At 48.7% G+C, this 14643-nt stretch overlaps 1 protein-coding gene across 4 annotated transcripts in view; it reads left to right on the top strand.

The window, feature by feature from the left end:
* Positions 1–14643, top strand: part of LOC135425159 (histone-lysine N-methyltransferase EHMT1-like) — a 130187-nt gene that overhangs the window by 11048 nt on the left and 104496 nt on the right. Inside the window, exon 1 of one of the 4 annotated variants that reach the window (XM_064677151.1) lies at positions 10107–10201. The exons of 2 other annotated variants lie outside the window; for them this stretch is intronic. The gene's annotated coding sequence lies outside the window, so the exon portion shown is untranslated. Of the gene's footprint in view, positions 1–10106; positions 10202–10791; positions 10811–14643 lie in introns of those variants that run through there. One more of the 4 variants, XM_064677145.1, reaches the window with a different exon arrangement.

Below are 14643 nucleotides of genomic sequence, written 5' to 3'. Positions count from 1 at the left end.
CCCATCCCAAAGGACACACAAGTCCTCCCCATCCCACAGGACACACAGATCCTCCCTATCCCAAAGGACACACAGATCTTCCCCATCCCAAAGGACACACAGATCCTCCCCATCCCACAGGACACACAGATCCTCCCCATCCCAAAGGACACACAGATCCTCCCCATCCCACAGGACACACAGATCCTCCCCATCCCCGTCCCCACCCAAGGTGTGGGTTGAAATACCGCCCCAGTGTGATCCCGGCTGTGGAGGAGGGCGGGGGATGATGAGGAATGAGCATGATTTGCCAGGTTTGAGGCCTGACTAGTGCTGGGAAGTTTTACCAGCCAACTTGCCTTTCTCCACCGGGCCTTTGTTTCCAGCCATGCTCCCGATGAAAGGCAGGAACAGGAACGGCAGCTCCTCCATTGGCTGCGGGAAACCACCTCCCACAGCCCTGTGGATGAGCTCCAGTTTTCGGGCTGCCTTGGAGCTGGGAGCACTGGGCTGGCACTCCTGGGGTGCCAAAACCTCCTGCAATGGGGAGGCAGCAGGAGAAACACTGGGAAGGAGGATTTCCATTGTCTGCTTGAGCCTCAGCACAGCGGTGTGAGCGCCCGTGCCTCTGCTCAGTAAACCCTGAGGAAAGGGATTGGATATTCCCAGGGATCTCCCAGGAGCAGGGGGTTTTGATACTGTCCCCCTCATTGTGTTTGTGACCTCGAAGCTGCTGTGGCTCAAGTAGAATTTGCAGACGTGGCCAAAGAGCTGCTGGAGGAGGCCCCGTGTCTGTCTGTATTTATGCACTGGATGCCCAGGGATACTCGAAATTCCTCTTTAAATAAATGACCAAAACTCCACAAGTGGAAGTTGGTGTGGAGCTGCCAAGAGTAACTCCTGATTGCAACAGTGTCTGCTTTAAAAGAGAGATGTAAATGGTTGCTGCGTGTGTCCCTGATGAGTCAGAGCCCTCCCTGCCCGGGATGGTGATGCTGATGCAGTTGCTGATCTCTGCCAAAGCAAGCAGTCCACACAAGGAGATCAGACAACAGGCCTTTTCTCCCCCGCTGGGTGCTCATTAACATTTCTCTTGCTGATGTGTATTATTAATTAAACTAATTTTTATTGCCCTGTAAGTGTGGATGGTGCTTTGCAAGCACAGAACATAACCTGCTTGTGTCCCGGGGTTTCTGGAGTGTGTGTTGAGCCACGTGCAAAATGAGTCTTGGAAAAAGTGACCAGGAGTGTTGAAGAAAGGTAAATCTCTGGGTTTTCTTTTCTTTTTTCCCTCTTGCTGAGCAGCTGCCTGGTTTTACATCTGGTGTGAGCAGAGGGCTGAGGAAATGTCCTCTGTGCAGAATTAGTGCAGACAGATAATGAGACTTAAGTGCGAGGAGAGTTTGCAGCGTTGACCCTCCATAAGACAGAAGATTACACAGCGTGGAGTATTATATTAAAAAGAGTTTTGGGACCTGATCAACCCCACAGAAATCAAGGAGCTGCAGTGAGAGCAGGCTCCCTGCAGTGTACCCAGGCCGTTGGGCAGTCAGCAGCTTAAACAAAAGAACTTAAAGCAGTGTCCAGGCAAGGCTGGTTGATGTTTTGCTGCCTGTGATGCTTTTACCCTCTGTAAAAGAGAGGTAATATTTTTACAAAGTTCTAAGGCCTGACTTGATATTAGAAGCCTTTAACTGGAAGTGTTGAAGAAGTGCCAAATGTCAGTTTTTAAGTGTACAGATTATCCTCCCTGAGGAAGACATGGTGAGTTACATAATGTTCACTGCTTTATGTGCTCTGGTTTCTGCCTTCATTCTTTGAGACCATGGCTAGGCCTGATGAAGAGAATAGAAAACTTCTTCTAGAAGCACTTTGTGACATATGAACTATTTGTGATCAAAGCCAGTGTGACTCTGAATGTCCAGCACCTCTCCTTTGGGCTTGTGATAGCAGCATCAGACTTCACCTTGAAAATGGGATCTGTGATCTTTCATACATTCTTATTCCTCTCTTAAATTAGGCTAATGCATCCTGTTCCAGCCGAGGCAATTACTAACAAACCTGTGCAATTATGGCATCCACTGTACAGACATCCTGTGCTCCTTGCTAGGAAAAACCCACTTTTAATAAACAAATCCACTTTGACAACCTGTCAAGGACTTTTCTAAAGCAAGATTGAAAGTGTCACCTAAGTGTCCTTTCTGTTTTGTTTTGTTTTGTTCTCTTCAACGTGGTTTTGCAAGAGCACAGCAGTTGCAGCTGGAGGTTCAGGCCTGGTTTCACAGGGCAGGGGAGTGGAGGAAAGCAGGGAGAGGATTAAAAGGGCTGCATCACCCCACCAGCATCCCCTGCCATGGGCTGTGTCCCAGTGCAGGATCCTCCTGGCCACAGCCTGCTGTGGCTGCATCTGACCTTGCAGAAACCCTGGAAAAACTCTGCTCTTTTGGTTGATTCAGCTGTTTTATTATTTTAATTTTTTTTTTGAATGAGAAAAAGATCTTAATGTTTAGGCATGAATTCTCAATGCTTTCTTTTATTCCATGCGTGACAAACCCATGTGGTTGCAGCCTCTTGCTCAACCTGGGTGGGATCCACTCCAGTGTGGGCTGCAATCAGAAACTCAAGGCAGATCTTAAATCCAACTTAACCCTCCCTCTCCAGCAGATCCACTTGTTTGGCTCTGGGCACAAGAGTGGGAAGGAGTGTGTTATATTAAGCACTAGAATTTAAATTGCATGAAAGAAAAATCAACCAGGGTTGCTTTTTCACTGCATTATCAGAGCTGTGTGAGGGTTTGGCCAATGTAGGCCAAGAGTTGTGTTAGCTGGAAATATCCCTGTGTGTCGTCACCCAGGGAGGAAAGGCAGGAGGAAAGAAAGGGTTTCCTGCCTCTGTCAGACCTGTTCCTTGGATTTTCAGCTAGTGTGTCTCAACAGATTGTGTTTCCATTGTTGTCTGGGGACTGATACACACAGGCCACCTCTGCAAGTGAATTCCCAAGGATATGAGTAATCTCAGAATCCCAGAATTGGTCAGGTTGGAAGGGACCACAGTGGATCATCTGGTCCATTTCTTTCTCCAGGAATCCTTGAATCAGAATTTTTGTTGATCTCCACGTGAATTCAGGGGCTGCTTTCCCAAGTGTAATTGCAGAGCTAATCTCCCCACAGCCACTGCCCCTGTCTGGGGGCTGGGTCAGCTGCCCTGAGCTCCCCAGCTGTGCTGTGGCTCTGAGCACATCTGTCTCTCCCCACAGGAGGAGGCTGTATCACATCCCTGCCTTCTGGGCTGGGCAGCAGCTGGGAGGAGCAGTTAACACCTCTATCTTTTCTGCTAGATCCTCTGAGTTGCTGATGTGACAGACAGCAGCTTTTCCAGGGATGTTGTGCCCAAAAATCAGATTAAAAATGAGATCTTCTGAGCTCTCCTGCCCTGGCACCCCCCCAGGAGTGTGCTGAGGGATCTGCCTGTGGCTTGGGGTTATTTGTAGGAACACAACTGGATGGGGGAATGAGCAGACCCAGATGGGGTGGAACAGAAGCACAGCTGTGGTGCTGAGTGCTCTGCTCTGGAATTACCTAATACAGCCAGACAGGTGGGTTTTGCTCTTGCAAACATTAACACATCCCAGTAATAATTACTGATATTCCAGAGCATTCAGCATTCCAGGGAGAGCTGTTTGCCAGTGACACAGGGCTCAGATGTTGGGAACAGGGCTGCACATCCCAGCCTGGGTGTGTGGGTGGGTGTGAGCCATGCCTCCATCCAGGAATGTGCCTTGTGGGTGTCTGGTATGGGTTGAGTGTGGGTGCAGTTCTGCTGGCAAAATAAACCCTCCTGAGTGAAAAGAGCTGCTTCCATGGCATAAAGACCCCTTTGGATGGGCTGCTGTAGAACTGGGCTCTTCCCAGCCCTCCTCAGCAGAGCAGGGAAGCCAGGGAGCAAGAGATGGAGGATGTTTTACCATCAGCTTTTCATCCATGAGCCCTTGGGGCTGTAGAAATAACCATTGACAGGGTGATCGTGGCAGTTGCTTTGCATGTTGAAAGCAATGGCTATTAATTAAGATTGTGTTTGTGTAATGATGGTTTCCAGACTGAACCTCTCTGTGTGAGGACACCGGGCACAGCCGTGTTGGTATCAGCACATTCAGGCTGCTGCTCATCACACAAGTGTGGTGACCAAAGTCCCTTTGGTTGGAGAGCATTTCTGTTGGCCTAACTTTGAACAGTCTCAGCAAAACTATCATGTATAAAGGTGTCTTTATCAAGGATGGCTATAAAGATGCAAAAATTGTGGATAGACCAGTCTTCATGCCCTTGGGTTAGTTTACTTTTTCACATTATACAATTTCAGTGTTTGTCATTCCATGTGATTTTAGTTTTTAGATTTCTCTGTGTTTTTTTGATTTGGTGGATCAAATGGGGAACAAGCTATTTTGGAATGAAATAGCTGGACTGTAGATGCCAGCTGAGGTGAGGCTAGACCATTTCCCACTGGGAACAGGACATTGTTGGGCAAAGCAGAGGAAGGCTCAGGGCATGGTGGGGGTAATGATTGTCCCAGAGCTATGAGCAGGCACAGAGGAGACATCTGAGCATTGATACTGGGCTGGTTTGGAAGGTCACAGTCACAGTCACGTGCTGTCAGGATCGAGTTGCAGCAGAAGCCTTCAGTTTTCCTGAGGTCTGGAGTCTCCCCGTGCATTCCGGCAGGGCTGAGCACACAGGGCTTGGCCATCTGTTCCCAGAGCCTCTCGGTGCTGGAATCCTCAGCAGCTCATGTGACTTCTCCACCTTTGAATTTTAATCCAGAGGGTGGATAAATACTGCTCATCCCCTTCACTGCTTGGTCTGTAACCTGTGCAGGTGGTTCCAAGGAGGTGAGGCCAACTCTGAGCCGGGCTTTGAGCCTTACCTTACCTCTCCTTGTTAGCCAGCTGCTCATTTTCATAAGCCACCCTGAGAATTTTTGTCTTCATCAGCTTCACTAAATCATTTGCTTAAGCTTTGAAAAAAAAAACCCAACCTATTTTTTTTTTGCTTTCATACTTCAAATCAGACACCCCCAGGTCTTCCCCTCCAATGCTGCTGCTTAATTTGTCTGAGTGGTTTGTAATCCTGTGCCAGGAAGGTGTAAATGTCTGTGTAGCAAATGTGACTCCTGCAAGGGGCTCACTTTTCTCTCAGAGCCTTCTGGGAGTTGTTGGCAGAGTTAACCCAAGGTTAAAGCCACTGGTGGAGGTGACAGAAAGACCAGGTGCAGTGGGACAGTTTTTGTTACATGAAAAAGGATCCCTTAAACAATGTTCCTTTATCTTGAGAGACAAATCAGAGTTATCAGATCCTTGTGACCAGTGCAGGGCAAAACAAACCCATGTGTGTGTGGGTATGAGATCTTCTGAGCTCTTCCAAAGCTCTCCAGGATGGGGACTGTGCTGCAGCAACCACAGACCTCCATGGGTTGGTTTTGGCAGTGGGTTATGATCACTGATGTTTGCTGTCTGCCCCCTCCCCAGCTCCAGTGGGTGACAGTTCCACTGAGGGCACTGCCCACACATCTTTGGTGCTGGGTCTCCATGGTGAAGGTGCCAGAAGGGACAAAGGCAAGTCCCTGAATCAATCTGCTTTGAGGATTATTTTCTAAGTCCATGTTCCTTGCAACCACAGGAGCCACTTTGATAACCCTGCAAGGTACAGAGGGATCCCATTGAGAGACTGTGTCTACCCAGCCCAGTGAAAGTTCTGGAATTTTACCTAAATTGGATTTGTCCAGTGAGAGGAACTCTGGCCACGTCTCCTGCTGCAAAGGCAACCTGCTGGACATGCAAGCAGGGATTTACTGTGCCCTTACAGAAAGGTCTGTCCCTAATTCCTGCCTCCCTGCACTCAGTGTCAGCTGTGTGCTGGGCATGAAATAATGGATCATGGAGAAGAGCAGTGCCCTGCTCAGTCATGGGGCTCCTGATAAGAAGCAGACCTGGAGCTGCTGTAATTTCTTACTGAGATGATCCACTTGCTGAATTATCATTCTGCCCACCAGAAGGATTGGAGATGGCAGCTTCCCCGCTCTCAGGGAGGTCTCTTGGTCCTATTTTGCATTCTTGCTGTCTCCTTGATCACATCCTCGGTGGGGCCTTGGAGTCCTTTTGTTCTCTGCTCTAGTTTCCAGCATTTTTGTTGCTCTAGCAACACTTTCAGCCCCAAAGCAGCGGGATCCTGGTGCTAACACAATGCTGCATTTGAAAGAAGGAAGCAGAGCACGACAGGTGATCTCCAGCTTTTGTATGAGATGGCTGTGCCTCGAGATGGGATCATGAATGGCAGGTTGTGATATCTTGTTGTCTTGCAGCTGGCATTGTTTTTATCCTAAAAGGTGAGAAACAGTCGTGTGTTGCTGCCACATTTGTGGTTTGTAGGGTTGCCGGGTTGTTTTCCCTTCGTGGAGTGTGACAGCACAGGTTGCAGTGGGGCTGTGCATCCAGGGAAAGCAAGGCCATGGCAGGCAGCATGGGAGGAAATAAATAACATTTTCTGTGCTCAGCAACTGCAGCAGCTTTGCAGGCTCCTCCTTAGAGCAGTGCTACCACTGCACTGCCCTTACACGTGCACTGACCTGCTCTCCATCTGCTCCTTGGAAGGGGAAGGAGAAGGGTCTGTATTTTATAGCAGAAAATTGCAGGTATTGTCTGAGAAAAATTCTGGTAGGCTGCAAAACTGAGGAGCCCAGTGCTGCTCTGCAGTGTGGTTTGTGGGATCCTGTCAGCTGCTCTGGCATTTTGTGGCTTTTCTATAAATGGTGAGAGAGATACAGGAAGATGCATTTACACTTCTGTTCTTTCTCCTGAGTGCTCTTCCATGCTTTGCCACGGTGGTGCAGATCAGACTGACAGGGTAAAAGCCACCTGTATGTGCTCTGTGGGTAAGAAGAGAAGAAATCCTGTTCAGATTTTGGGCACAACTTCCCACAGTTTCCTGCTGTCAAAGACCTGAATGCACCATGTGTAGCTGGAGGTGAAAACCTCAGGAGGCTCCTCCTCAAGAAATCTGACCCAGCTGGCAAGTAAAATTAAAGTAATCCATTATCTGCTGCATTTCACCCAACCTTCCCTTCCAACCTCCCAAGACCTCTGAAAGGTGTTGAAGGCTGAGGACACTTAGAATGTGTTCTGAGTTTTGTGGCAAATGGAGCATGAAGAGGGAGTACCAGCTGTGGGATTGATCCTGCTTCCAGTGGGTCACCCTTTGTTATTTAGATATTAGGCTACAAATCTTATTTTTTCAAGTCATTGTGGTTGGAGATGCTCAGTCTAAGCAGAGTTATTTAAGCACTGCTGTTCTTTTAGGCTATTTTCATGACTTGTGCAAGAACCTATGGATAAACAGTGAAGGTCCCAGAGCTCCAGTGTCTGCAGTGCTAGATAGAAGGTTGCCATTGGCATTGCAATGATAGATAGATAGATAGATAGATAGATAGATAGATAGATAGATAGATAGAAGATAGATAAAGAGAGAGAGAGAGAGAGAGAGAGAGAGAGAGAGAAGGTTGCCATTGCACTGGGCTTGCATTCCAGTGATCTCCTGCAAATTATATAGGCCAGTTTTAGCTCTTTTCATATAAATGAGTCTGTAAAGGGAGTCTGCACTGGGAGCATAAAATGCCTCCATGAGTTTTGGCAAGGCTGATTTTCTCCTCTGTTGCACTGTTGGCACCACAGGGTTTGAGGCATCCCCTCTGGGTCGCACTGAAATGCACAGGAGTTTTTGTATCATGTTTAGGCCATGAAAAAGCAAAGAAATGCAATTGCTAAGATGGAATGATTAACTGTACACCCAGGGTACAGAGGGCACAGCAGGGGCATTAGGAAGGTGCCATGGATTCATTGTTATGGTGGTGTTAAACCCACTTTTGTTGGTGTTTGTTTGAGGCTCCTGGTGAGCAGTGAGGTGGGTCCAGGGAGCCAGCTGGGAATGGTGAGTGTTTTGGGAAGTCTGCCCTGCTCTGCTTCTTCCCTACAAGTCATTCTTCGAGGGAGAAGGGTTTTTCTTCCTCCTCTCTCTCTCACCATCTCCATCCAGCTACAACTCAACGCTGCTCCTGTCAGGTGAGGAGCTTGGGGGTGGATTTCAGCACATCACAGAATATCTGCTGCCCTGTAAATTAGTGACAGCCACCACACTGTTCTGCAGGAATCCCTCTGACCTGGCTGCTCTTCCAGCCAGTTTGAAGGCTGGGTGGGTTTCTTAAATGATGATATTTTAAAATTTGAGAACAGCTTTGATTTATTGACCTGGTGCCTCTCTGAGTCGAGCTGTCTGGGCTGGCATCTGCAGATAAGAGGCTGTCGAGTAATTGCTTATTATTGACTGATTGCCAGCTCGGGCTGTTTGCTTGCAGGAGAATCAATAGCAGTCAATCTTCAAAGTCTAAACTCTCAGGGAGTATGAGTGGTTTCCAGATGGGGAATGACAGGTCAGGGTAACTCTGTATCTGATATCCCACCTTCCCGCGTGGGCTCAGTGCTGCGATGGAGGAGGAAGTGCAGGACATGATCTTCCTGCATTGAGGCTGTTTCACGTCTGCCTGCTTGGAAGGCTGGGGTTTTTCTTTGGAAGGATTTTCAGAGTCAGATGCCACGCTGGAGAAGCTGGAGCAGCCTGAGCAGCACCTGAGATCCATGGGAGGGAGGGCAGGATGAGTGCAGTCATCAGTCATCAGGTCCCCGAAGGATGGAGCAGGGAGGGGTGGCTGAGCAGCCCCTGCTCTGACACATCCAAACCAACCAGTTTGGATGCTTTCTAAATAAAACAAAGCATCTATTTTAATGCATGGTAACAGAGTTTTCCTTTCTGTGGGTGCTTCTGTTTAGGTGACAACAGAGCAAAATATCCAGTGTCACCATAGGTTTAATCGTTCCTTACGGAGCCTGTCGCCATGGTGAGCGTTCATTGTCAAACGCAGCCATAGCCCTTCTTTAACACTATCCTGACATCCTGCCTCTTGGTGGATTCATGTGTAGGGCTTAAAACATAAAAGGGCCCTCATGGCATCCAAGACACTCAAGACTTTTCAAAAAATAAACAAAAGTTTGGGTGGTTGTGGTGGCTGGGGTGAAGCTCGGCGCTGGATCTGGGAAGCAATCTCACACCTTGGGCTGCAGCCCCCTCCGGATTTTTCCCAGGATCAGGGGTTGCAGTCTGGTCTTACATGTCCTAGACTCAAGCTGGGTTTAAAACTTGAAATAAGAGCCTTTGGGGGGAGGGGGAGGCTTGGATCTCTTTCAGCTCCAAAGAGCAATTAAGCAACAGGACATAAAATAGATAAATGGGAAGGGGAAGGGCAGAACCCTGGAATATGAGAAGATGAAAATGGAAGAAACTGTTTCTACAGTGTATTTGTCCTTGATTCTGGAGCTTTATTTTTATCAGGAAGGCTGAGGTGCATCATTTGGGATGAGGGAGAAATACCTCAAATAGAGCAGTTTAATCTACAGTGGTCTAGAGAATGGACAAGATTACTTGAACAGCCTTGTTTAGATACTGGATTTGTTGTCTACCAGCAAATCCTCATTTGCATGGGTCCTTAATCTGTGGAGTTAAATGTGTCTCAGGATCTGTTATCAACTGTGATGCTGAGTTGAGAACTAGATTTTTAAAGCTGTTCCTTTTTATTCAAATGTTCCCCCTTCCCCTCCCCCTCTCCCCACACCCCAAATTATCCTCCTGATTTTCTCTTGAAAAGCAAAGACGAGCCAACAAGTGATGCAGAAGGAAAGTCTGCCCGTGAGAAGAAGCTATTTTTGACTTCAGACTCGGTGGGTGAACTGTCCACCAGCTCGTAGAGAAAAGCCAAGGTCAGACATTTCAAACGTGTGTGTCGCAGGGAAACCACCCCCCCTCCTTCCTGAAAAGGGCACATGAACGTGGAATCCGTTGGAGGTGGAGGGTTGGGCAGAGACCCTTTGTGGAACGCTGGGAAGGGGCTTTGCCCTTGGTTTGGGGGGCTCTCAGCTTTGCCCGTAGCCCTGAAATGGCATTTCCTCATGTCTGCAGCAGCCCTCACTCATGAAATGGATGCAACTGCTGAAAAAGCTCCCTCATGAGCATGCTCACTGGAAGATTAATCCTTTAGAGGGAGTTGGAGAGTTAAGCTACTGTAATTTCTCTGCAGTTGGCTGCAGTAAACAACTGCTCTAAAGACACGAGGAAAAAAATTGACGGAGGTACATGGCATTAATGTACATATCTTTTTGTGTTTCTACTTTCAGGTCGAGGGCTTTGAGAAAGGTTGTTTTTGGTTTTTGGTTGTTTTTTTTTTAACTCGAAGAGCCGGGGAAGAGGGATCTGTGTAATGATTTTATGGGTGACCTTCATGTTGTGGTTTCTTTTTTTTCCTCCAGGCCAAAGTAAATCCTATTTCCGTGCAAGGCCATGGTGAGGCTCGGGCTGGCTTTGAGGAGCTGGGGTAGAGCACCAGGGTGGTTTGGTGTTGAGTTAAATGATTGTAGGAGGTGAGGCCTTGCTGCTCGTTGAGCTGTGTTGGCAGAAGGCAGCTGGAAACCCCTCGTCCTGTTTAGTTGTGATCAGAACCCAGTGGGACTCGGTCTGTCATGCTTCTGTTGGAAGGGAAACGTGTGATGGGATTAGCTTTGCCTACAGAATAATAGTGTTTGTTTTTTTTAAAGTATCATTTTGCTCCCCCTCCTCCCCATGCCTGAGGAGCTGCAATCCTGTGTCAGATGGGGGAAGAAAAACAAGCGTTGGGCTATTTTGGCTTTGCTTTGAAGGCTGATCACTTGTCCTGTGTTGAGGAGGGATGCCCTGCCAGCCAGGTAAGTGTTGCAGGCACAGGGATTGTGCCCAGGTGAAACCAAGCTCCTTCCTTCCCAACCCCTGCTCTGTGGGGGCATCCTGGAGGAAGGGAAACCTCTGATAGTTCCTGATGATTGAAGAGTGTTTTATCTACTTGCTCCACGAGGATTTGCCACCCTTGATGCTTTATATCAGCTCCCTCCAAACCCAGCACAAGCCATGGAGGGCCAGCCTGGGGGCTCCCGGCATGTCAAGCAGAAATGTCCGGGTGACTTGATTTTTGTCAGGCTGCTTGAGCTGGGAGAGGCTCCCTGACCAGGGTTTGTGTCTCTACCTGCTAAAAACACCTAGTTAATCCTTGGGGACGGTGAGGAAGTGGAGGTGATCTGTCAGCTGGGCTTGCCTGGCCTGGGGGGGAGCGGGGCAGGGCGTTGGGTTGTTCTGTACCTGAGTGGGATGAGTCGCTGTTCTTGGGGCTCAGGGTTGGGGATCAGCCCTCAGCAATCCCCCAGGACTCTGTGGGTGGAAGGAGGGCACACCCTTCCTCCTTCCAGGAGGGAATAATCACGGATGCACCTCTGTGCCGCTGCAAATCCCTGTGTTGCCTGGCTCTGAGAGCGGTTCCTGGTGTGAAATTTGTGTCCAATGGCGTTTGTCGGGAAGTGGCTTCATGTTTCCTTGGAGTGCTGTGAAGAAGGGAATAATAATTCAATAATTTAACAAATGTCAGTGGCTCCCACCAGGTTTGTCCTGAGGTACCTGTCAGCTTCCAGGTGGATGCTAATGCTGCTGGATGAGTTCAGGAGGGCAGTTCTGTCACAGACTTGGCTGAGCTCGAGATGCTGCAGATTTGAGGAAAATCTTGCCACCCCAATGTTGAGTTTTTTTTTGCTTAGTCCCTCCTTTTCCCCTCTTTTCCAGAAGCTCTGGCTGGCACAGACTGTCTGTTCCGTGGATGGATTTAGGGAACATTGGTGGCTGTGTGCGTAGGGGGAATAATTAGCTACCAAATGCAAATAGATTGTTTCTTGCTGTTTCGAAATCATCATAATTTCTATTGAGGATGGGTTAATTATATCTTTATTTTGATGGGTGTAAGGGAAATGATAGAGATATAGCAGTATAAATCTATATAGGGAGGGATGTTGTTGTCAGAATATTGTTTGGGAGATGATTGTGAGAACAAAGACTCGTGTCGTGGAGGACCATGGTTGTGCTGGGATTCAGTGGTGCTGCATCAGTTTCTCAGTGGTGGAGGAGTGTTTTCTCTTTCAGATTTTTATCTGATGCCAGTGACGTGTCTGTCACCATGGCAAGGGGGTTTTCAATTCAGAAAAAAAATGATCAAATTCTGGTTAAAGCGCGTTTGGTGGAAGGGCTGGGAAATAGTTTTTTTTTTGAGAAGCAAAGTTTAAAGCAAGAAATTTAAAAAGAATCCTTAAAAATCTATGATCAGGGTATAAGAAAAATGCATCTTTAAGCTGATGTGTGTAGGTGGGGGCTGCTTTGCCAGGACAGGGCCCAGAGGTGCCGTGGTACCAGGACTGGGCCTCACTGAGATGATTGTCCCTGAGCCTCCCTCTGGGCCATCGCTGTCTTTTCCTTTTGCAGTGGTTGATTTTAGGGAGCCTGGATCCATCATCTCATTCATTATTGCAGCCTCACTGTGAAAAGTACTCGAAGTTCATCCCTGGAATGGTTTGGACCAGCTTTAAACTTTTCTGTCTCCAGTACCAGGGTGGGAATCTCCACGCCAGAGGACGGGGGAAAGGCTCAGCAAAGGGACAAAGGTGACTCTGTTTCCTTAATGCCATGGCTTTTGGCTCAAAGCCAGAGGGCAAAACCCTCCTCCTCTTCTTGTTTCAGAGTAAAATGGGGAAAAGGAGCTATTTTCAGTGGCTGAAGAGAGCCCCCAGCATGGAGCACTGGGCTTCAGCCTTACCAAGCCTTTGGTGGCCTGGGGTCTTTGTGCCTGTGGGTGGGAGCAGCTTTTGTGAGAGCCTCATCCCAGAGCTGCTTCCCTCCTGCACAGGGCTCTTCTCCTCCAAGGAGACATTCAGCTCCTCCCCAGCAAGCCCCGAGACTGAAAAGTCTGGAAGGAAAAAAATAACTACAACCAAATTTAATTTCTGTTGGGTTTAGTTTGTGAGTGGGTTCTTGGGCTCTGCTGGAGGAGCTCTGCAGATCCCAGGGAGTGGGTACCTCACTCCCCTTGGGAAGCCCCAGTGCTCTGGTGTGGCTGAGCTGAGTGAAGGTTCTCCAGCCCGTGGAATTGTGTCCCTGGAATTGGGAAAGATGGGCCACGTCTGCTCCTGCTGTGCCGGCTGTGGGAGCAGCAGCCCACAGGGAATGGGGGTGTTGGGGAGGAGGGAACAGCCAGTGCTCAGTCTGGAGTCACCTGGGGAGAGCAGAGGTGTCACCCACCCAAAAACCTGACCCTGGTGTTCAGTCCCATGTGCTGTGGGTCAGCATGGCTGGGGCTGTGTGGGCTGTGGGACATGCAGGGGATGCAGCTCAGGGGGTGCAGCACAGGGACTCCTGGATGCTGTCATTGAGATGGGTGACTCAGGCTTTTCAGGAGGATTCACTGTTGAATTTGCATGTTCCTGTCTTCAGATTTTTGTGCAAAATTCTGCCTCTGTGGCCAGTTTTGTCTCTCTCTCCACCAGCATAACGTTGTCCAGTGGAGGAACTGAAACCTGAATTTGGGACTTGCTCACCTCTTTGGTACCATTGCAGCCCAGGATTGTATTCAAAACAGAAAGAACAAAATGGAGCTGAATCTTTTAGGTGTATCTAAAATACCCTCATGCAACCCTGGCAATCCCAGGGAGGAGAAAGGAAGTGCTGGGTGATTGTATCGAAGTCCCAGTGTTTAATAACCAAATGGTGAGCACTTCAAAGCCTGGTGCCTTTGCTTCTCTCCCTTCTAACTGCTTCAGCCAACCTGTACTGAATTGGCAGTGCCCTTAAGACCAGACATTATCATATGAGCCTTGTAATTATTTGTGTGATGAACCCTCTCTCTGCAGAGATGCCGTGGGGAAGGGTTTGATGGAATGAGCAGCATTTCTCCACCTTCAGAGCAGTTTTATCTCCTGCCTTCCTGACCATTTTCAAATCCAACTCATGGCTGCATTTTGCCTTCCTTAACACCCTACCCCCCTAATCCCTGAGGATTAGTGAGGGAAGTTATGAGCACAGGGGAAGGAGCTGCATTTCTTGACCTGACTGTGGAATCAGTGGAATAACTCCATTCACAGGGTGGAGGAGACTTCATGCACTGATCAGCACAGAGGGCCTGCTGTGGGTTCTGCATGTGAAAGAAGCAGTGGGGTATGTTGTGCTTGGAAACATAAGGTCATGGGGAAAGGGAAGATGGGAGAAAAATCCTGTTGTAAAGACCTGCATCCACCTGCAGGAGAGAGGTGGAATTAGACTGGGGAGAGAGCAGAAATGCAGGAGACAGGGCTGTAAGGAGAGGATAGGGAGGGAGGGATGGGATGGATGGATGGATGGGGCTCTGTTGAAGGAGGCTGGGTTTGAAGGTGCTGCTGTAGTGACTTGGCTCCTAAAAAAGACAAAAAAGGAAAATAAGAGAAGAGGAAACAAACTGCAGGTGATTCTTGAAGCACCATCTACTCCATGACCTACTTGCTGCCGCAGTGCTGTGCAGCTGGAGCAGCAAACAGAGGAATGGCTGTTCCCTGTGGGAAGCACAGGGTGCTGGGACATGCAGGGGCTCTTTCCAGTGGTGCTTCCTCCAGCCCCTGTGCTGTGGCTGTGCCCGGACACCTGGAGCTGGTGGAGGAAGCCCAGGGAACAGTTTGAGCCATGGATTCCCCTCTGGTGC

The sequence above is a fragment of the Pseudopipra pipra genome, chromosome 20 (assembly GCF_036250125.1).
Source record: "Pseudopipra pipra isolate bDixPip1 chromosome 20, bDixPip1.hap1, whole genome shotgun sequence".
Taxonomy (NCBI): Eukaryota; Metazoa; Chordata; class Aves; order Passeriformes; family Pipridae; genus Pseudopipra; species Pseudopipra pipra.
Note: the sequence above shows the minus strand (reverse complement) of the source record. Positions and strands in the feature narration are given on the sequence as shown.